The following is a 21,886-nucleotide window of genomic DNA, read 5'->3' as shown; positions in this document are numbered from 1 at the left end:
TGGGATAATGATGAAATGAACAAGATAAAACTGATTAATGCTCATTCACTGAGATTCAATGTACTTGCCTTCTACAATAAAATATTTAGTGTGCTGTAGTACATGGAATGCTGGACCTGCAATCAAGAAGATGTTCATTCCAATCATGCCATGGACATTGATAACTTTCTGACTCAGAGAAAACTTCACTTTGCCTCTCTGAGCTTCAACCTCTAAAAATTGAGGATATTAATAATAACAGTGATGCCAAAGAGTTATTTTGAGCTTTAAATGAGTGCTATGTAAGTATTAAAAAAAAACCTCACAAACAAATGTGAGTTTTTATTCCTAAACATTTCAGAAGAAACTTAAATGCTGGAATACTATTTTAAAAAAATTTAAATTTTCTAATGTGTCTTTATGCTATTAAATTTTTGTAGAGAAAAACTTGATTCTATGAGAAGAGTTGCTTATTAAGTCTGGGTTTAGTTCTATTTTTCCTCTTATAAAGAGATTCAAATCCAGCTAGTGCATAGTAAGAGAGAGACTGCTTTTTTTCCTCATTATGACACATTTTTTTGCTTTATTTATTGCTAATTAGACCCAAATTAGGCCTCAAAAAAAGAAATCTTGTTAACATTCTGATTAGTGATATTGGTGAGTTGCCAGCTGAAAATCTCCTATTTCTTCTTTTGATAAAGACTGAAAGAGTAATAACAAATGGAAAAAATAAAATTATGGCTTCCCTCCCTGTGCCAATCAAAATCAAATATTTCCCAGATTGCAAAATTACAACATTTGAAAACTGAGGAAGAAAAGGACTGATTCTTGTGGGTTTAGGGAGATATTTTGGTTTTCACTTTAATTAGTTTTCCATTCAAAATATCAAAAACAAACTTAAAAGCTATATGAACACTAATGTAGAAATAATTTCAAGCTGCCAAAAAACATTTTAAGTACTTGATAAAGTAGGAAAAGGCACATTTAATATTTTAATGTACTTTTCTATATAAGGCAAAATTCCTTGGGGACTAAGTGAATATGAGAATTAGGGATGATAGTGCATTTATTAGTGTTAGAAATTGAACTAAGTAATAAGAATACAAATAAAAGTCAAAAAGACAATCCTTTTCCCTCAAGGAGCTACATTCTAATAGAGAAAGACAGAAGGCATTATTGGCATTATTGAAATGAACATCTTGATTCCAGGTCCAGCATTCCATATACTACAACACACTAATGGGGGAGAAAATAAAGGTACCTCAAGAGAGAAAAGTGCTGAAAGTCAGGAATGGATTTCAGAAATAAATAAATGAACATGACTGGTCAGACTCTTCATGAAATGGCAGAGGAGAAAGACTGCATAGGTGGAAGCATCTACAGGATAAGAAGGCTGCTGTTGAAGATGTGGAAGAAGTCCAGAGAGTCAGGATAAAACTGGAAAAGAAGCATAATATCATTCATTTTATGGACTTTATTCATACACACTTGCCATTATAGAGTTAGAATGAATATCAGAGGTTATTTCTAGATGATATGTTCATTCAGTCAATCAATAAACATTTTTAAAGCACCTACCATTGATGGGCACTGTGCAAAGCACTGGGGAATACAAAAAAGTGGCAAAAGACTGTCTCTGTCCTCCAGGAGCTTACAGTCTATCTTGGGGACCCTTACCCAAAAGGCCATGTAAGGCAGGATGGAGCAACAATCTGACTTTCTGGTGAATCCTTTGCTTTAAGAGTGTTCTACACAGCCCCTTTGAACTTCCTCCCCTGCCCCCTAGCCCCAAAAGGCAAACATACCTTACTTAATACTGATGGATGGGCAACTGCTTCCTATTTAACCAGTACTGTTTAGATAAAGAAGGGGAATAGGCAGGAGTAAAGTACAGGTATTCTGCTCCCTTATGACTTTCAGACCTTTATCAATTCTTATAGATATCAAAAACGTGCAAAGGTGATGCTTACTTTTTTTTTTAAATTTTAGAAAGGTTTTATTTGAGTCTTATAATTTTTCCACCAATCTTGCTTCCTTCCCCCCACCCCACCCCCACAGTAACATGGGATTGATGACCTACCTTAATGGACTTGCTCATACCAATAGGGCAGCAAGCAGGCACAATTTTGGGGTGTCTGTGACAGATAATGCCATCTGTGTACTGAGAAAGAATTGTGGAGTTTGAACAAAGACCAAGGACCTTTAATTTAAAAAAAATGTTTTCTTATTATGTAATTCTGTTATATCTCATAGTATATGTTTCTTCCTTAAGGATATGATTTCTCTCTCATCAAATTCAACTTAGAACAATCCATACTATGGGAATGATGTAGATATCTTCTCTTTCTAAGAGCAACCCACTCGAGGACTTCCCTTTCTCTAAAGAGCAAATGCATAAATTTCCAAACCACAGAAGTCCAAGTATTTTTACTCTCCCACCAAAATAAGCGACACAACCAAATCTGGAAAGAAATGAGTCTAGAGCACTCTGGAGTGTGGAGAGATCATTTCAGGTTATTTGGAAATTGTGTGATAGGTACTGGGAGGGTGGGGAGAAGGGGATGGTGTCCTAACCCTCAGTTCCAATCCCTATCTAAATTGTCATGAAAGGGTCAATTGATTTGACAAATCCATCAACCTATTTGACACATCTGCTTTCTCCTCCATTGCAGAGATATTAAAACTAAAGAGATGGAGGCAGCTAGGTGGCACAGTGGATAGAGCACAGACCCCTGGAGTCAGGAGGACCTGAGTTCAAAACCAGACTCAGACCCTTCATAATTACCGAGCTGTATGACCTGGGCCAAGTCACTTAACAGCATTGCCTTACAAAAAACAAAAACAAAAAAACTAAAGAGAAGATCCATTATATGCCTAAATAAAGTGTGTTATTGGTGTGATCAGGGCTAGTTTCAGACATCTGGTGATATTTTTGGTTTCAGAATATTTTCCATACATAAACTTTACACAAGGAGAGATGGATGACATAAGAAGGCATATTGATTTTATCCCTCAGGCTTCTGCCTGTTGAAGTGAATTTTAAATTCACAACAAAACAATACCCCCAAACTTTGAAACAGAAATGACTTACAAACTGTCACCAAAGAAAGCCAAGGAATTTAAGGTTCTAGGCTAACTCATTAATCAATTAGAGAGAAATGTTTTCATTAAAATTCTTCAGTCTACAAAGAAGGGAAAAGTGGAGCATTAATACCTTAAAAAACAATCTGAAAAGGAATTGATGGAACTCTGAAAGCTATTAATTTTGGAGCTATGTTGAGAGGAAATAATTTGTGTGCTAATATATTTACATATAATATATGTATAATATATGTATTTCCATCCTATAGTGTTATCCTTAAATGTAATGTTATACTATTGTTCAGAGAAACAGTATAACAGAAACATTCTGAAAGACTAAAGAACTCTAATCAACACAATGATAAACCAAGCTTCTAAAAAAACCTATTGGTAAAAAATACTAATCATCCTCTGATATAGAGATGATGGTTTAATATATGAATGAGACACACATTTCTGGCTATGGGCAACATGGGAATTTGTTTCCTCTGACTATACACATGTTACTAGACTATCTTTGTCATTTTTCCCCCCAGCGAGAAGGGAGAGTAAATGCTTAGTAATTGAGAAAAATTTACATTTAAAAAGAATGCTAACATATAAGCTGCATTCTAGATTTTTATTATTGATGTTCAAGAGAAACCTATCATGAAAATTCATATTTAAAAGGTCCACTTAATTCAGTACTTCAAAAGAACTGTGATTTCTTAGTTGTGGATGCTCTTTCCCCCTACATGGATTACTTTGGTTAAATATTGATAATGAATTGCTGTGGTCAAAAAAACTTCATCTTCTGGTGATCAACCTTCTGTTCACAAATCAGTGCTTATCCTGTGCTCAGCTAGGTGGGATCTGCCAATAGGCTGAGAGCATCCATGGTCATCTCCAATCCATAGAGAGTCAATGGAATAGACTCTGGGTAGAGGATGTTCAATATTCCACAGACAATAATTAAAGAGATATGCAGAGCATTGTTTTCATCTTTATGTTTTTTCAAAGTAGAAAGGAAGGGGAAATAATACCTTTTTTTCATTTGTAGATTATTTTTAAAAATTCACTTCCACTGTAATTGTGATGTCTTAGAAGATGAGGGGAGAACACCCTTGGAATATTTCAACTTATGTGGTAGGCCTCCTTCTGTAAAATTCTTTTAAATGTGATAAAAAATCACTAGCATGCTAAAGGGAATGCTAGACCATAGAAACAGCACAGATCGAGGCATATTTAGAGGGTAAGTTAATTTACATATATATTTTTTTAAATACCACCTCAAACTGTAGGCAGAGTTTTACAGTTCTATCTACCCTTGAAGCATTTTGCATTTATAATTTAAAGTAACCATCACCAGTCCTAATGTCATTGTAAGATCAGAACTTCAGTTCAGGAATGGATATTATAAGTTATCCAATCTGACCCCGTTGGGCAGCTAGTTGGTTTAGCTGGGTCGGAACTCAGAAACATTCATTTTCGTGAGTTAAAATCCTGCCTCAGAAACTTATTGTGTGACCCTGGACAAGTCTCTTAATCCTGTTAGCCTCACTTACTCATGTGTAAAATGAGAAGAAGGAAATGGCAAATCACTCCTGTATCTTTGCCAAGAAAAAAACCCAAATGGGGTCACCAAGAGTTAGTCAACAAAGTCTAATTCCTTTGTTCTACAGATGAGTAAAACAAGTCTCTTGCCCAAAGACACATAGGTTGCCTAGAAACACCAGGATTCAAGCCCAGGTCCCCTGACTGCAAAGTCAGTGCTCTTTCGCCTGCACCCCAGTGATGAGATAATGGACAGGGAGTCAGAAGGCCTCAGCTCGACCCTCAGTTATTAATTAGGTCTTGGGGAATCATTTCTTGTCCTGCTCAGTCTCATATTTGGTGATGACATATCCTTTCAAGACCCGCACAAGTCTTAAAGATTTTATAGTTCAGTTTTTACCCATTATTTTACCCATTGCCATATTGATATAGCACAGGATAAACAATTGGATTTGGAGTCAGAGGGTCTGTTTGGATAAGCTCTACCATTTAATACCTATGTGACTTTGGTCTCAGTTTCCTGCTTTGTAATAGCAGCAATTATATATTTAAATAAGATACATACATGTATTTAAAAATGGGCATACATATGCATGCATATGTGTCACCCTGCCTACATGTGCCTATATGTATGTATATTATATACACATACATAATATACTAAGTCTCCCTACCTCACCCTGGTTTACTCAGGGCCCAATACCATTCTGATTGATATGAGAGCTTTCATTTATGACTTGGGCCAGTACATCCCTTTTAACCAAACTGGAGGTAGACTGTTCCAAGGAACTTACCATACTATGTCAAATTTAGTACAGATACTTAATCATATAGTCCACTACAGTTCGAGCTCAAGAGATCTACCAGACACAGATTGTAACTAAGCTTACACATATATACAACATACTCAGCACAAAATAAAGGCTTCTGAAATTTTAAATATACCTTATAACATTATCCTCACAATAGCCCTAGGAGGTAGTTATTATACAACTATTGATATGCCTTATGCTATAAATGAGAAGGTAGAGGATATGAGGTTTCTTGTCTAGAGTCTTAAAGGTAGTAATATAAAATTTGCTAAGACTTGAAACCAAGTTTCCCAGATTCCAAGGCCAGTGGCTATGGTACTTGGTTTTGAGATGGGGAGGGGAATGTGGATCAGATGACTTTAAAGGACATTTCTAGTTCAAAACCTGTGTTTCTCTTTCTCAAATATCTTGCCACTTTGAAATATAATTGATTTTAGTGACCAAAGGAAGCACTGTGAAAGTGAAAAGAATGGGTTAAAAGTCATTACGAAATCTGGACCTTTGTATACCAGCAATTCAGTATAGAACATACCTTGACTTGTGTCAGTATTCTATTTCAATTAATTATTTTGGTTACCAGAAAAGATTAAAACTTTTAAAATTCCTTAACCAGGGGAAGCAAATGCTCATTTGTGATATAACTTACTTCAAGTCCATAAAAGGTTATTAGAAGTTCCCCAAGTAGTTTTTCACTGCCAAGGAAAACCAGAATTGAAGATCTAGGTTTCAAGCATATCAAGAAATTTTCAAGGTAGATGTTGGAAAGAATCTTGTTGGCAATCAAAAGAGAATTTACATTCTGAAAAGTTTAAGTATTGGCGGTGAATATCTTAGATATAACCTTCCTTTTTGGAGATACAGCCTCAATGACTTTTAAAAAAATCCTTCTAGATCTAAGACTCTAGGACTATATGACAAAAAAATTCATCATCTTAACTAGAACCAAAATTAGATATATTTTCATGTGAGGCAAATAATACTTTTTTTGTGGCATTACAAAAGATTAGTCCCACAAGACCTGTAGCTATGCTAAGAAAGGGGACAGTCCAACCCTTGCCCTGGTAGAGGTGGAAGAAAGATGGGCACCATTGAAAAGAGTACCATGAAGACAGGACTTGGTGGGGTATGGCCCAGGGGAAATAGTTGGGACACATGGAAATAAAGATATGAGAGGAGTGAAGAACAAGGCAGAAAAAAACTGTAGTCTCTTATGAGGATGTCAGCAACTTGGGACCAAGCCCTACTTGTCTAATCCTAGTGAGAACTATGCTGCTAACTGCCCTTCAATCACATGGGCACTCCACAATACCTGGAATGCCCTTCTTAGTCATCTTCAATTTTTGTAATGTTCATTTTATTTTTTAGGCAATTAGGGTTAAGTGACTTGCCCAGAGTCATACAGCTAAGTGTCTGAGGCCAGATCTGAACTAGATCCTCTTGACTGCAAGGCACTGGACCACCTAACTATCCATGAAGCTTTTCTTGATCTGATTCCCCTCAGTACTCCCCATCCCCAACAAGCTGAAAGCATTCTCAAATGTTCTCAAGTACTTTGTCTAAACCCTTTCTTTGCCTCCCATTACACCCTATCCTAGAAATGTTATTACCTCCCTAGTATATTATAAGCTAAAAGATGTCATTTTTCATCCTTTGTCCTCAGTACCTTTTTTCATAGTAGATATTTAATAAATTAAATCAAATATTTTCTGCTTGCTCCCATCACTACCCCTGTCTTTTGCTTGATCCAACATGTCACTTAATCTCTCTAGACTGTTTCCTCATTGGTAAAATAAGATGGGTTCTCATATCCTTTCTAACTGAACTATGGTCCTGAAACAGAAATTCAAAAAAAAAAATTACCCCTACTATGTCAGTTGGTTCCCTAAACCTGAGGAACTCTAAATAGTGACTTTCTTTGAACTCTTGTCCATAGGATATGTACTTGTGATGTTGCTATGTCAAGGGCAACTAGACACCTTGACAAAACAAACGTATTCATTTCTCTAACCCTGAGGCACCTTTGCTAATGATAATTTTCCAAGAAGTACCCACCCCAGATTACTCAAGTCTTGTTCAGTTGCCATTCCCCAGCTCCATAGCCATTCCATTCAACCCCAATCTTGCCCTCAGAAATAGAAACTGACAGGGATAAGGAGGCAGCCTTTTTTGAATGCCATTTTTCACTTTGGTAAATTTTTTCAGGTGACTCATTAAATTCCAAATTAAAAAACCAAAAAAAAAGCATCCATATTCAAAGAGCTGGCACCTGTTTGGACTCTCAGGCTAGTTTTGTAGCTAAGTTACAGGACTTCAAGTCATTGACCTGGAAGTTGTATTATTTATTTTTGGTCACATCTGATTCTTTTGAGACCCCATGGATTGTAGTATGCTAAACTATGCCCTGAAGGGTCAGCTAGGTGGTACTGGGTCTAGAGCACTGTCCTTAGAGACAGGATGGGAGTTTGAATTCAGCCTCTTGACATTTATTAGCTCTGTGACCCTGAGCAAGTCACTTAACTCTGATTGCCTCACACTCCAGTCATCCTGATTCATATCTGGCCACTGGACCTAGATGACCCAGGAGGATAAAGAGAGACTGGTAACAGCACAGCCCCCTCATTCAGTTCTAATTCATGTGCTTGTCATGGCATCACCTCCTTGATGTCATGGTCTTCTTTGAGAATGAAGGACAAGGGCAGCTAGGTGGCACAGTGGATAGAACACTGGCCCTGGAGTCAGGAGTACCTGAGTTCAAATCCTGCCTCAGACACTTAATAATTACCTAGCTGTGTGGCCTTGGACAAGCCACTTAACTCCATTTGCCTTGCAAAAATCTCAAAAAAAAAAAAGAGAGAGAATGAAGGACAAACATAATCTATTCAAGCTCATGTTCATTGCTTCCATGAAACAACCCAATTCATCCTTTGTCATTTTCCTCTTCTATTGCCTTTAATCTTTTCCAACATCAGGGGCTTTTCCATCAAGGCCCAAAGTATTTCAGTTTCAGTTTCAGTATTTGTCCTTCCAAAGAACGGGATGAATTAAGGTATTGACTAATTTGGTCTCCTTACTATCCAAAGAATTCTCAAAAGTCTTCTCCAGTATCATAATTTAAAAATATCAATTCTATAGCACTCAACTTTCCTTTATAGTCCAACTGTCCCACAGCCATACATTGCTAAAAGAAGAACCCTACTTTTGACTCTATGGACCTTTGTTGGCAAGGTGATGATTCTGCTTTTTTAGTATACTATCCAAATTTGTCATAACTTTCCTTCCGAGGATCTTTTAATTTCATTATTTCAATCTGCAATGATCTTTGAGTTTAAGAATATAAAATCTGACACTGCTTCTATTTCTGAAGTGATGGGACCATTTTCCAAGATGTTAGGCTTTCTAATGTTAAGCCTCAAGCCAGTTTTTACACTCTCCTTTTTCACTCTCAAGAGACTTCTCAATTCTTCTTCACTTTCTGCCATCAGAGTGATACCATTTGTATATCTGAAATTGTTAATAATTCTTCATGCAACCTTAATTCTGACTTATTGATTCATCCAGCCTGTCATTTCACATGATGTACTCTGCATAAAAGTTAAGCAAGAAAACCAAATTAGCAAGAACAGGACTGGAACTCAGGTTCTTTGATTCCAAATCCAATCGTTTTCCCACTATACTATAAAACCTGCAGTTAGTGAATTATTTCCAAAATCAAGAAAACTATTCTTCTCCCCATTGTGTTAGGTTCTAACTCAGTAGTGTCAGATTCAACTAGAACTAGGGATTACTAATTCATACATAAGATCCTTGCTGTTATCTATCCTTTACTGTAATTTATTTTGTTAAATAAATATTCCCCAATAACTTTTTTATCTGGTTCAGTTTTCTTAGGTGCTACAGGAATGTTATGTGTTTGACTTGTCTACTCTAATTCATTTATCAGAGCAGGTAAAGTGAATTCAATCTTTTCACACATTGTATTTCTTACACCTGTGCCTCATTGCTGTTATGTTCTAAGTTTAAGACTACTCACAAGAATACTATATATATAATTGTGAGGAAGAGTGAACCAGGTTTAGATTTTGTTTTAACATCTTTACCATGGTGGTATCCTCCTCCTTTTTTTCTTCCTTTTTCTTCTTCCTCCTTGTCTCCCTTCTGTTCTTGATTCACAGCTTTGCCCAACTCTACCTCACTCAAATCTAATTTAGGAATAAAGCAAAGCCTCATGCTCCTAAAGTCATTGGTCCTCTTCAAGAACAAAGGATCACAACAAAAATCACTCATCATTAGAGAATTGTAAATTACTGGATCTCTGAGATTCCAATTTGCATTTATCCAGGTTGCAAAGATAACAATTGAAGAAAATGTCAAATTTTAGAGGGACTTTGGATAATAAGTACCCTAGTGTCCTGAGGGTAGAGTTGTGATTTATCCAGCATTGTGGAAAATAATCTGGACTTATACCCCTGAAAGTTTCCGAACTGTACATAAGCTTTTGACTAGAGCTATCACTACCAAGCCTATAATCAAATAAGAGAAAGAGGAAAAGAATATGTGCAAAAAAAAAAATTTATAGCATCTCCTTCATGGTAGCTCAAAAATGAAAATTAAAAATCTATTCTCTTATGGGGGAATGGTTAAATAAATCATGTGACATGAATATATATTTATATATATGAATGTTTATATGTAAATAAATCATGTGACAATGGAATATATAGAATTGATGATTTTGAGGAAATTATGAAGACTATGTACTAATACAAGATGAAGTGAGTAGAATTAGATCAAATTTTTACACTGAAAATTACAATTTTTACACTGAAAATCATAGAGAAAAATCAACTTAGATTTTAGAATCAAGACTACAATCAATTGTACTAAACAAAATAAAACTTACCAATCATCTCCTGTTATAAATGGCTCAAGAATACTTAGTCCAGAGTGATTAAAATGGTTTTTATTAAGATATCTTAAATGGGACACCTCTTTCATGGTGGGAGAGAGGAGCAGGGAAATCCTAAAATACAAGCTCTTATGCACTTTGAAAGACTTTGTTCCTGCTTCTGCATGCCAATCATAGACTGGGGTTGCAAATCTAACTGATGCTTTGGTTCCTATACATTTACCCCGCCCTGCTCATTATACTAATGAGCAAGAACAGATAGATCTCCTTGAGCATACACAAAGTAGAAGGTCAAGACTAGGTTAAATTAAAAACAGGTGGGGCAATCTCTTCAGTTTTTAATCAAATGGAGGCTAAATTTTTTAATCTTAACTCAGGACCTGACCATAAGCAACAAAATAGGCAGACCCTAGTCTTTGTAAATTTACAATCCTCCCTTCACATTCTTTTGGAACCCAAACACCCATATTTTCCTCATATCTCCTGATACAGAGGTGATCAACTTAAATTGCAGAAATATATTTTTTTGAACATGACTAATGTATGAATTTGATTTGCTAGATTGTAAAACTATGTATTGAGGAATTATTGTTTTGTTTTAAATTTATATAATGAGGGATAGTAATGGTAGGAACAGATTAATTTTTTTTTAATTGCTACTTGTAAAATAATTTTGAAAAAAGACTGAAGAGGAGCAGCTAAGTGGCACAATGGATAGAGCACCTGCCCTGAGTTCAAATTCTGCCTCAGACACATAACAATTACCTAACCTTGGGCAAGCCACTTAACCCCCATTGCCTTGCAAAAACTAAAAAAAAAAAAATGAAGAGAGTTTATGAATTGCATCATTTGAAAGCCATCCTCCCCATTCAGCCATTCATTTTTCAGTTAGCAACAGACTCTTTACCAATTTTGCCTTATAATACATAAATAAGGCACATCCCATCCTCCTTCCCATGACTAATCTTGGGGCTTATCTCCAGTACAACCACACCTACCATTCACTCACAATCTTCCAACTCTCCTCTTCTATAGAGGAAATTAGTTGCTCCTTCAGGGCAATCATAATGTAACCACACCTTAGGCACCTATAGTAGCAGCTGCACCCATTCCAATGGGAAAATTCCCTTCCCATTCCCAACTCAGTTTACCTCCAGATCACCTTGAGGCCATGGCTAGAACTCCATGGGAGAGCATTTTTTTTTTTAGGTTTTTGCAAGGCAAATGGGGTTAAGTGGCTTGCCCAAGGACACAAAGCTAGGTAATTATTAAGTGTCTGAGACCGGATTTGAACCCAGGTACTCCTTCCTGACTCCAGAGCTGGTGCTTTATCCACTGCGCCACCTAGCCGCCCCCCAGAGAGCATGTTTTGAACTTCAGGGAAGTGTCCTGGGAGCAATTCTTCCTACCTTCCTTTTCAATTTGGGGAGAATAGGCTGAGGTCATCCAGGATGAGCAAACATGAATAGGTTAGTTGCTTTTTCTTGTCCTAAAACCCCACCCCATTTCCAAATTTACCCATTTCTATTTAGGGAACTTGCACCCTTCCACTAGTCTAGGTCTACAACTTCACTGGCATCCTTGATGACTCACTCACTCAATCTGTTGTCATATCTTGCCAGTCTCTTCTCTGTACTCATCATCTCATTTCAGGCCATAATTTCCCCTGGCATGTATGATTGAATGCAATTGCTTTCAAAATCATCTTCCACTCCTCAAATTTCACCAATCTACTTTAATCCACCCTCTACATATATCTTCCAAAGTGATTTTCCTAAAAAATGGGAATGACCGGGCGGCTAGGTGGCGCAGTGGATAAAGCACCCTGGAGTCAGAAGTACCTGGGTTCAAATCCAGTCTCAGACATTTAATAATTACCTAGCTGTGTGGCCGTGGGCAAGCCAGTTAACCCCATTTGCCTTGCAAACACCTAAAAAAAAATGGGAATGACCACATAAAACCCTCTCTCAATTAAATATTAAGTCCCATTACTACTATCTTATGTAAACTCCTTTGTTTGGCATTTTTAACCCTGTTGTTATTGTTCAATCCATCAGCTGTGTTTATTTCAAATTGTAGCCACTAGATACTTAGATTCGGTTCTGCCTATAAGGAATCATTATTTAGACTTGGGAAAGCATGGGTGGAAATAAAACAAAAATTTATTAAAAAGGTTACTACACATAGGAAGGGGGGGGCAGAGAGAGAGAGAGAGAGAGAGAGAGAGAGAGATAAAAGAACAGCCAAGCAGCCTTGGCTGGGTCATGGTCAGAGAAGACTGAGCTGGCCCTGTACTGTAGTCCAGCTCAGGTTTTTATGTCTTGCCTCTCATGCAGAGGGCAAAAAGTGAACTCCCTTTCTCTTACTAGACCCAGAATTAGGTAGAAGGTAAAAACAAAGGAGATCAGGATACAAATTTTACATTAAGCTATGGTACTTCAAAAATAGGGAGGGTCCCCACCCAAGATTACAATTGTTTCTGTTACAGTCATAATTCTCTTCATCTTCCCCTGCATCAAAATGATTCCATGGACCATAAACACAACCTCTCTTTTCTGCTATCTTCCAAAGTCTGTCCAAGCTCATGTTCATTGCTTCTATAACACTATCCATTTCTGTCCCCTTCTCTTATTGCCCTCAATCTTTCCCAAATACAAGATCTTTTCCAACGAGCCCCATCTTCTCATGTGGACAGAATATTTGTGCTTCACTTCAGTGTTTGACCTGAGAATAGACGGAATTATTTTCTTTTAAGTGTTGATTGATTTGACCTCTTTACTTTCCAAGGGATTCATTCTCAAAAGTCTTCTCCAGCACCATAGTTCAAGAGAATTAATTCTGTGCACTGAGTTTTCCTTATAGTTCAACTCTTACAACTTTGGAAAAACCATAGTTTTGACTTTATGTACCTTTGTTAACAATCACTTGTCTCTGCATTTTAGTATGCCAGATTTGTCATAATTTTTCTTTCAAAGAGCAAGTATCTTTTAATTTTAGGACTGCAGTTACTACTCAAGAATATAAATGTGACACTGCTTCCATTTCTTCTCCTTCTATTGCCAGAAAGTAATGGGACCAGTGACAAAATTTTAGTTGGGTTTTTTTTTTTGTTAAACTATAGGTCTGCTTTTATGCTTTCCTCTTCCACCTTCATCAAGGGGGTATGGGTAGCTAGGTTGCACAGTGGATAGAGAACTGACCTTAGACTCAGGAGGACAGGAGTTCAAATCCACACTTGCCACTTACTAGATGTGTGACCTTGGGCAAGTCCCTTAACCTTGTTTGTCTCATCTCCAGTCATCCTGATTCATATCTGGCCACTGGACCCAGATGGTTCTAAAGGAGAAGGTAAGACTGGTGACTTAGCACAACCCCCTTACTCAGATCCAATTCATGTGCTTGTCATGGCATCTCCTCCTTGATGTCATGGTCTTCTTTGAGAATGAAGGACAAAAATATCAAAGATTAATTTTGCTTCACTTTCTGCCATCAGAATGGCATCATCTATTTTTCTGAGATTGTTGATATTACTCCCACCAAACTAACTTTTGATTCATCCAGTCTGGCATTTTGAATGATGTACTCTGAATAAATAAATTTTGTCATACTACTTTTCCAATCTTAAACCAATCAGTTGTTCCATATTTGGTTCTAACTGCTGCTTCTGGGCCCACACACACAGTTCCTTGGGAGACAGGATGATCTGGCACTCCCATCTCTTTGAGGACTTGCCACATTTTCTTGTGATCCACACAAAGACTTTAGTGTAGTTAATAAAGTAGCAGTAGATATTTTTTCTGGAACTCTCTTTCACCATAATCCAGTGAATGGTGGCAATTTGGTCTTTTAGCACTTCTGTCTCTTTGAAAACCAGATGGCTTTTCTGGTTCATATATTGCTGAAACCTAGTGTGCTAAATCTTAATCATAATCTTCCTGGCATCATGTGATAATGAGCACAATTGTTTGGTAGTTTGAACATTCTTTGGAATTGCTGTTCTTTAGGATTGGAACATATAACTTTTCCAATCCAGTGGCCACTGTTGTGTTTTCCAAATCATCTTTTAGAATTTAAAATGGTTCAGCTGGAATTCCTTCACCTCCACTAACCTTATTGCTAGCAATGCTTCCTAAGACTCACTTGATTTCATTCTCCAGGATGTCTGATTTTAGATCAGGAACTACACCATCATTGTTATCAATGCTATTAAAGTCTTTCTTGTAAAGTTCTTTTGCATATTCTTGCACAGTTCTTTTGCATATTCTTGCCACCTCTTCTTAATCTCTTTTGCTTCTTTTATTTTTGCCTTTTATCCTGCCCTTTTTTCATGAAATTTTCCCATGGTATCTCTTAATTTTCTTGAAAAGATCACTTGTCTTTCCCATTCTATTATTTTCTTCTATTTCTTCACATCCTGGTTCTAATCTATTGTGCTTTTCAACATTTTGCATTACTTCCTTTTCTATTCTATGCAAGAAGGAAGGAAATAAGAATTTAAGTGTTATATATCCAGCACCATGTTAAGCTCTTTACAAATATTATCCTAGTTGATCCTCACAATTACCTGAGAGGTATTATTCTAGTAGAAGAAATTGAGTTAGTCAGAAGTTAAATGACTTGCCCAATGTGACTGAGACAAGAAATGAATTCAAATCTTTCTGACTCTAGGTCCAATGCTCTTTCTACTGTACCACCTAGCTATCCTGTCAAGCCAAACTACCTTCTTACTGTTCTTTACATTCTTACAAAAAAAACAACTAAAATATCCAAATATGAATAGGAAATTAAAGGATGGTACCAATGATTAAACAGAACTATATAAAAAGCAAAGAATGAATTTATGTTGGAAACTTTTTGTTCAAATTAGACATAATTCACTTTTATCTACTGTTTTTGCAAGAATGGAAACATGACTCCTGCTGAAAAACTGTTATAGCCTAATACCTGGCTATTCTATTATATACCTCTCAACAGAAATATATGAGAAACAATACATGTAATGGTGGGACTGACCTATGAGGTTACTCCTTGAGGCATGCTCAGCAAGTCTGTCCTCTAGTTATAGACCAAGAGACCATGTGAAAACTTTAGGGAGCCATTTCAGTCATGAAGACTCACGATTTGGTACTATATAACTGGCCATGGAGTCAGAAAAATTGATGACTCCAAAGGGACTGATTCATAACTGAATGAACATATTAAATGTGTTCATGTCCATCACTGCTTTGAACTTCTGGGTAAAAGACTGGTTTGGCCATGGTCCCCAATCTGACCTTCATGGTTAATTAGTACATGGTATTTATGTTTCTTTTGTATTTATTTTTTTCTGACTTGAAGTGAATGTGTCTTCAAAGAGAGCAGAACCCAAGTGATCTGGCAAGTGTGGTAAATTCAGAGGTCCCAATACTACCATGTAGATATTGAGGGATGTTTGTTTGTTGGTTTTTTTAGTTTTTTTGTAAGGCAATCAGGGTTAAGTGCCTTGCCCAAGGCCACACAGCTAGGTAATTATTAAGTGTCTGAGACCCCATTTGAACCCAGGTACTCCTGACTCCAGGGCTGGTGCTTTATCCACTATGCCACCTAGCCACCCCTTGTTTTGTTTTTAATAAGAGTCTACCAGAGGTGGTAGCAATGACTACTTGATAGGGACAATAACAGAACAAGTGTCTGAGAGTACTTATGTGTGTAACAATAGTTACTCCAGACAGCAGCAGTGAGTATGACCCTTGAAAAAGAATGAGTGTGAACTCTTGAAAGGCATCAGTGGAAATCTATACAAATCCAAAAAAGATGTTTGAGTTTGCACCCATCCCCCCCCCCAAGAACTTGTATTTTTAAGGGCAGAGTGTGTTTCCATTTTGGTGGGATTGGTGTGCTAAGTATTCTTGTTATACTTTCTCAGTGAATCCTGTTTCTAGAAGATAATGGTCATGTGGTTGATTGATGATGAACACTTCAATGAAGGCTCAGATATTAAAGTACTAGAAATCCCAGCTTCCTGGGGTCATGCTCAGAATGTTAAGGGAGGTAGAAGTTCAGTGATCTCTGGGGAATGGATCTGCCAATGTAATTGGGAGTGGGGGAAGTGAGCTTCCATAGGGAGCTATTCAACAAAAATGAAATGTACCTGTTTGATTAACTACATTGATCAAAAAAATTGAAAAATTAATATTTCAAATTTCTTAAATTCCAGGATTGTGAATCTTCTAAAATAACATGTATTCTACTTCTCTCTCTTTTTTTTAGGTTTTTGTAAGGCAAATGGGGTTAAATGGCTTGCCCAAGGCCACACAGCTAGGTAATTATTGTCTGAGACTGGATTTGAACCCAGGTACTCCTGACTCCAAGGCCGGTGCTTTATCCACTGTGCCACCTAGCCACCCCTCTACTTCTCTCAAGAGCAAAAAAAAAAGTATAAAACACTGTGGCTTACAATGGTATTGATCAGCATTAAAAAGTTGTCCACTATGTAGAATGTTGTCCAAGTTCTCACTTAATTGCATCAATTCATGAAGGTCTTCCCAGTTTTCTTGATGAAAGAGGCTATAAAAATGTGCATACCCTTTGATCCAACAAAACAAAATACAAAAATATAGCAGTGCTTTTTATAGTGGCAAAGACTTGGAAATTGAGGTGATACCCATCAATTGGGAATGGGATGCTATTGTTCTTTAAGAAATGATGGAACAGTGTAGTATGATATTCCAGAAAGCAAAAGAGCTTAGATTACAGCTGAGAATCAAACACCCAGCAAAACTGAACATTCTTTTTCAGGAGTAAAGATGAAATAGGGGTCTTTCAGGCTTTCCTGTTTAAATGATCAGAGCTTAATAGAAAGTTTGATCTTCAAGTAAAGGACTCAGATGAAGCACAGAGAGGGTGAACAGGAAAGGCAAATCATGAGGGGATTTAATGATGTTGAATAGCTAGTATTCTTGCATGAGAAGAAGATACTGTTAACTCATATGAATCTTCTCATTTATTAAAGTGGTTAGAAGGAGCATATATAGACAAAGCACAGAGGGAACTGAATATAAAGATATAAAGATGGCATCAATGGATGAAAAAGGAATGTACTGGGGGAAAGGGAAAGAAGTAGAATGGGTTAAGTTATTGCGTGTAAAAGTTAAGAAAAACTTTTACAATGGAGTGGAGGTGAGGGGGAATGAGTGAGCCTTCATTCTCATTGGAAGTGGCTCAGAGAAGAAACAATATACATACTCAATAGGGTAAGGAAAAAGGAGAGGAAAGGAATGAGAGAAGGGACAGGGGAAGGGGTGGGGGATGTAGGTCACAATGAGAGAGGTTAGATCATGGAAGAGGGTAGACACATACAACTCACTTTTGAGGAGGGACAAAGTGAAAGGAGAGAATAGAATAAATGAGAGGGAGAAGAATGGTATGGAAGAAAATACTGTTAATAGAAACTGTGGGGGAAAAAATATTGACACAACTCTGATGGACTTATGATAAAGAATGCAACTAATCCCAGAGACAGAGCCAATGGTATCCAAACAAAGACTGAAGCACGCTTTTTTTTCCTCTCATTTTATTTTTCTTGAGGTTTCTCTAACTTTGTTGGGGAAGGGGGATTATGTTTATTTTTACAAAATTATTGCAGTAATGCTGAAATTAAATGTTTTTTAAAAAAAGAAAAATGAGCAGGCAAATCTCAGAAAAACCTAATTTACATGAAAATGACTGATGCTGAGTGAAATGAGCAGAACCAAGAGAACACTGTACACATTTATAGCAACATTATGTAATGGTCAGCTATGATAAGATTTTATTCTTCTCAGAAAAACAATGATCAAAGACAATTCCAAAAGACTTGTGATAGAACGTACCATCCACATCCAGAGAAAGAACTGTGAAGTCTGAATGTAGATCACTTTTTAATTTTTTTCTTGTGGTTTTTCCCTTTTGTTCTTCCTTTACAATATGACTAATATGGAAATACATTTAACAATTATGCATGTATAATCTATTATCAGATTTCTCGCTGACTTGGGAGGAAGGAGAAAATTTCACAAAAATGAATTATGAAAAATTATCTCTAAGATAAAAAAAACTATCCATTATATCATTTCTTCTGGTAGTTATATTCCATTTCTTTTATATATCACAATTTGTTTAGCTATTGCCCAATGAGAGCATATAACATTTCCTTAGTTTCCAATTTTGGACCACCATGAAAAGAGTTGCTATAAATATTTTTGTATATATAGGTCTTTTTTTCTTTTCAATTTCTTTGGGGTATAAACCTATTAATATGATTATAGTTGGATCAAAGATTATGTAGTTTAGTAACTTTCTTTGCATGAATTCAAACTATTTTTCAGAATGATTGAATCAACTCACAAGTACTCCAACAGCATACTTGTATACTTGCTTTCCCATAACCCTGTCAGCATTTGTCATTTAAGAGTATACACCAATATGACCAATGTTGGAGGGGATGTGGGAAATATGAAATACTAATGCATTGTTGGTAGAGTTGTGAACTGATTCAGCCTTTCTAGAGTTCAATTTGGAATTATGCCCAAAGGGTGATAAAAATGTGTATACCCTTTGATCCAGTAACCACTCCTGGATCTTGAAGAGATCATGAAAAAGGGTAAAAATCCCACATGAACAAAAATATTTGTAATAGCTATTTCTGTAGTGGCAAAGAATTGGAAAATAAGGGGATACCCATCAATTGGGGAATGATTGAACAAATTGTGGTATGTGAATGTGATGAATACTATTGCTCTATAAGAAATCATGAGGGACAAGATTTTAGAAAAGCCTGGAAAGACTTGCATGAATTGATGCTAAGATGAGCAGAACTAGAACATTATACACATTAATAACATGGAGTGATGATCAACTTTGATGGACTTACTCCATCAGTGTAATAATCAGGGACAATTTTAGGGGATCTGTGATGGAGAATATCATCTGTATCCAGAGAAGGAACTGTGGACTTTAATGAAGACCAAAGCTTATTATCTTCAATTTTTAAAAGTTGTCTTATGTAATTTTGCTATTTCTAATGTTTTCTTTCTTTCTTTTGGATCCAATTCTTTTCCCACAAAACATTCAATTTTGATCTTTGCATATCATAAATGCAAATGTAAAGACTATTATCAGATTACCTTCTGTGGAGGGAAGGGGGGAGGAAAGGGAGGGAGAGAGAAAAAATTTATAAAACTCAAAGCCTTGTAAATAAAAATAACTGGTAGAAACTCCATTGTATGTAAACAGAAAGCAAAATATTTATATAATAAAAAATAAAAGAGTATGCAGAGTTTGTTAAGTTTCTTTGAATTGGTACAAACTGTTTTCCAGATTGAATGAACTCATTAAGTCACAGGCACAACAACACACTTGGTATTACTATTTTCCCATAGTACTGTCAGCTGGTATGTATAAGTATGGATATGTTTTCCCATAATTGTTGATATTTATCATTTTCCTCAACTGTTTGAGTTGGATCTAATATTTCTTGTTGTTTGGTGGAATCATCAAGTTCTATTTGCTCCATTCTGTTTTTCAGGAAGTCTTCAAGAACTTTTGTTCTAAACATTTTTTTTTCTCAAAAGCTCATTTCCATTCTCTCATTTTTTATCCTTTGCTTCATTTCTTGTTAATCCTTATAATCAAATCAATTTTTTCTCTGAAGTTCTTCTGCTTGTGTGTGGTAGAATTACTCCTTTTTTTCTGAATTAACACTTGGGCTTCTTTTAAACACAGTATTTACTTGTGTTAGGTATTTTGTTTCCTAAATTGTTTCTAGAATCAGACTTTGTGCTAGGATTTCTCACAACCCTAGATGAGATAAACAGGTCCAACTTGGTCTTGTAGGGATGTACTACTACTACTACTACTATTGCAATTCTGAATGGAGTGACTGGAACCAACCAAGCCCCACCCTCTGCTACAATCCCAAGCTTCTCCTTCTTGTCTGGTGGTCCAGTGTGAGTGTTAATAGCCTAACTAGTAACTCTTTTTCCTTATACAATCCTCAATTGGGATTTGGTTCCAGGCTCTACTGTGGTTCTGATAAGCCCCACTTATATATTGAAGATTACTTTGAGCTCAACTCTCCAAGTTCCCAGATTTGTACCTGGTTGTTGTGAGACTTTAACTCTTGCTGCTCTGTTAAAATGTACCCTCAAGTGTGCTCTGTACAGTCCTTTCTATCTGAAGTGTTGATGTTTGGAAGATGGTTCTGTCCTCCATTGCCACTTCAGATCAGAGCTGAGATCTTGCTGGCTTCAATCTCTAAGAAGTTCACTCTGGTTTCTGCATCTCTTTAAAAATTCCTGCTCAGGCACAATTTTGGAGTATCTGCGATGAAGAACACTTTATCCCAAGAAAGAATTATGGAGTTTGAACAAAGACCAAAGACTATTACCTTTAATTAAAAAAAAACCCATTATCTTATTATGCAATTTTGCTATGTCTTGTACTTTATTTTTTTCCCTTAAGGATATGATTTTCCTCTCATCACATTCAACTTAGATCAATATATACCATGGAAACAATGTAAAGACTAACATATTGCCTTCTGTGGGGGGGGGCAAGTAAGATTAGGGGGAAAATTGTAAAAATCAAAATCTAAAATTAAAAAAAATCTTTCTTTTATTTAAAAAAAATTCTGCTCAGATATAAGTCCTATGAAATCATTATTGGGAAAGGCCTCAGGCTATTTATTGAAGCATGTATTGACTTCTTCCTTCTCTGGCCTCACCCTTCTCCTAGGACCAGTAGGCTTCTGCCCATCTTCTTGTATATTTCTGAGCTTAATGGAGTTGCTTACCACAGTTTTTCTTCAGTATTTCTTAATCATCTGATGTCTTTTTAGATCTTTGCTATTGCATAAGTAAGTTATATGAAATAGTCTACAATTTTCTGTTTTACCATCTTAACTAAAAAATGATACATATTTTTTGGGTTAAATTGAACTTGTCCTACCGTAATGGCAGGCCACCAAGCTGAGTTTCTTGGGATTTTGATTCTCTTCTTCTGTCTCTTACAGAAAAGCATTGCTTGTTTGTTTGTTTTTAAATGTAAGTTACTCAACAGCATGTGTGGAAAATGACAGATTTACCTCTGTGGGAATCACATCCTAGGCATGAATGAGTGTAAAGGTAAATAAAGAGACCCTTTGACCTCCCTTTGAGCTTTCTGAAGTCAAATTGTTCTAATCTATTTTCCATTTGTCACAGGACCATATTTCTTTTCCTCTGTAACTGTCTTTTCCTTAAAAAACAAAAACCAAAAAATTGCCAACCAACCCACCAACCTGCCATCCCATACTTCCAGGCCCAGTGGGTTTCTTTCCTTCTCTAGGGTGGTTGCCTAGTAACAAGGATTCCATGCTGGGTGGCAGTTAGTCCTCTGAGGCTCTACCTCCTCAGAAGTCCTTGTGGCAGTTGGTCAATGTGCCAATCTCTTGCCATGTTTCAGGATAAAGAGGAGTTCAAATAACCCCCAAGTGATGCTGGACCTATACCCCAGCTGTCAAAGATTTCAGAATACTTTTTTTTTTAGGTTTTTTCCCAGGCAATGGGGTTAAGTGGCT

At 36.5% G+C, this 21,886-nt stretch overlaps 1 long non-coding RNA gene across 4 annotated transcripts; it reads right to left on the bottom strand.

Annotated features, from left to right (window-relative positions):
* Positions 1 to 412: 412 nt before the first annotated feature.
* On the bottom strand, positions 413 to 21,643 carry LOC141511306 (uncharacterized). Of its 4 annotated transcripts, XR_012475305.1 has the most exons (4): positions 21,277 to 21,626; positions 2,060 to 2,140; positions 1,241 to 1,416; positions 413 to 681 (listed from the first exon to the last, which is right to left on the bottom strand). It is a non-coding gene; the product is annotated as an uncharacterized LOC141511306 (long non-coding RNA). The 4 variants fall into 4 exon arrangements; XR_012475307.1 differs by lacking the exon at positions 413 to 681 and having other exon boundaries at positions 713 to 1,416; positions 21,608 to 21,643; XR_012475304.1 differs by lacking the exon at positions 413 to 681 and having other exon boundaries at positions 713 to 1,416.
* Between the last annotated feature and the right edge of the window lie 243 nt (positions 21,644 to 21,886).

This window comes from Macrotis lagotis, chromosome 2 (assembly GCF_037893015.1).
Source record: "Macrotis lagotis isolate mMagLag1 chromosome 2, bilby.v1.9.chrom.fasta, whole genome shotgun sequence".
Classification (NCBI taxonomy): Eukaryota; Metazoa; Chordata; class Mammalia; order Peramelemorphia; family Peramelidae; genus Macrotis; species Macrotis lagotis.
Note: the sequence above shows the minus strand (reverse complement) of the source record. Positions and strands in the feature narration are given on the sequence as shown.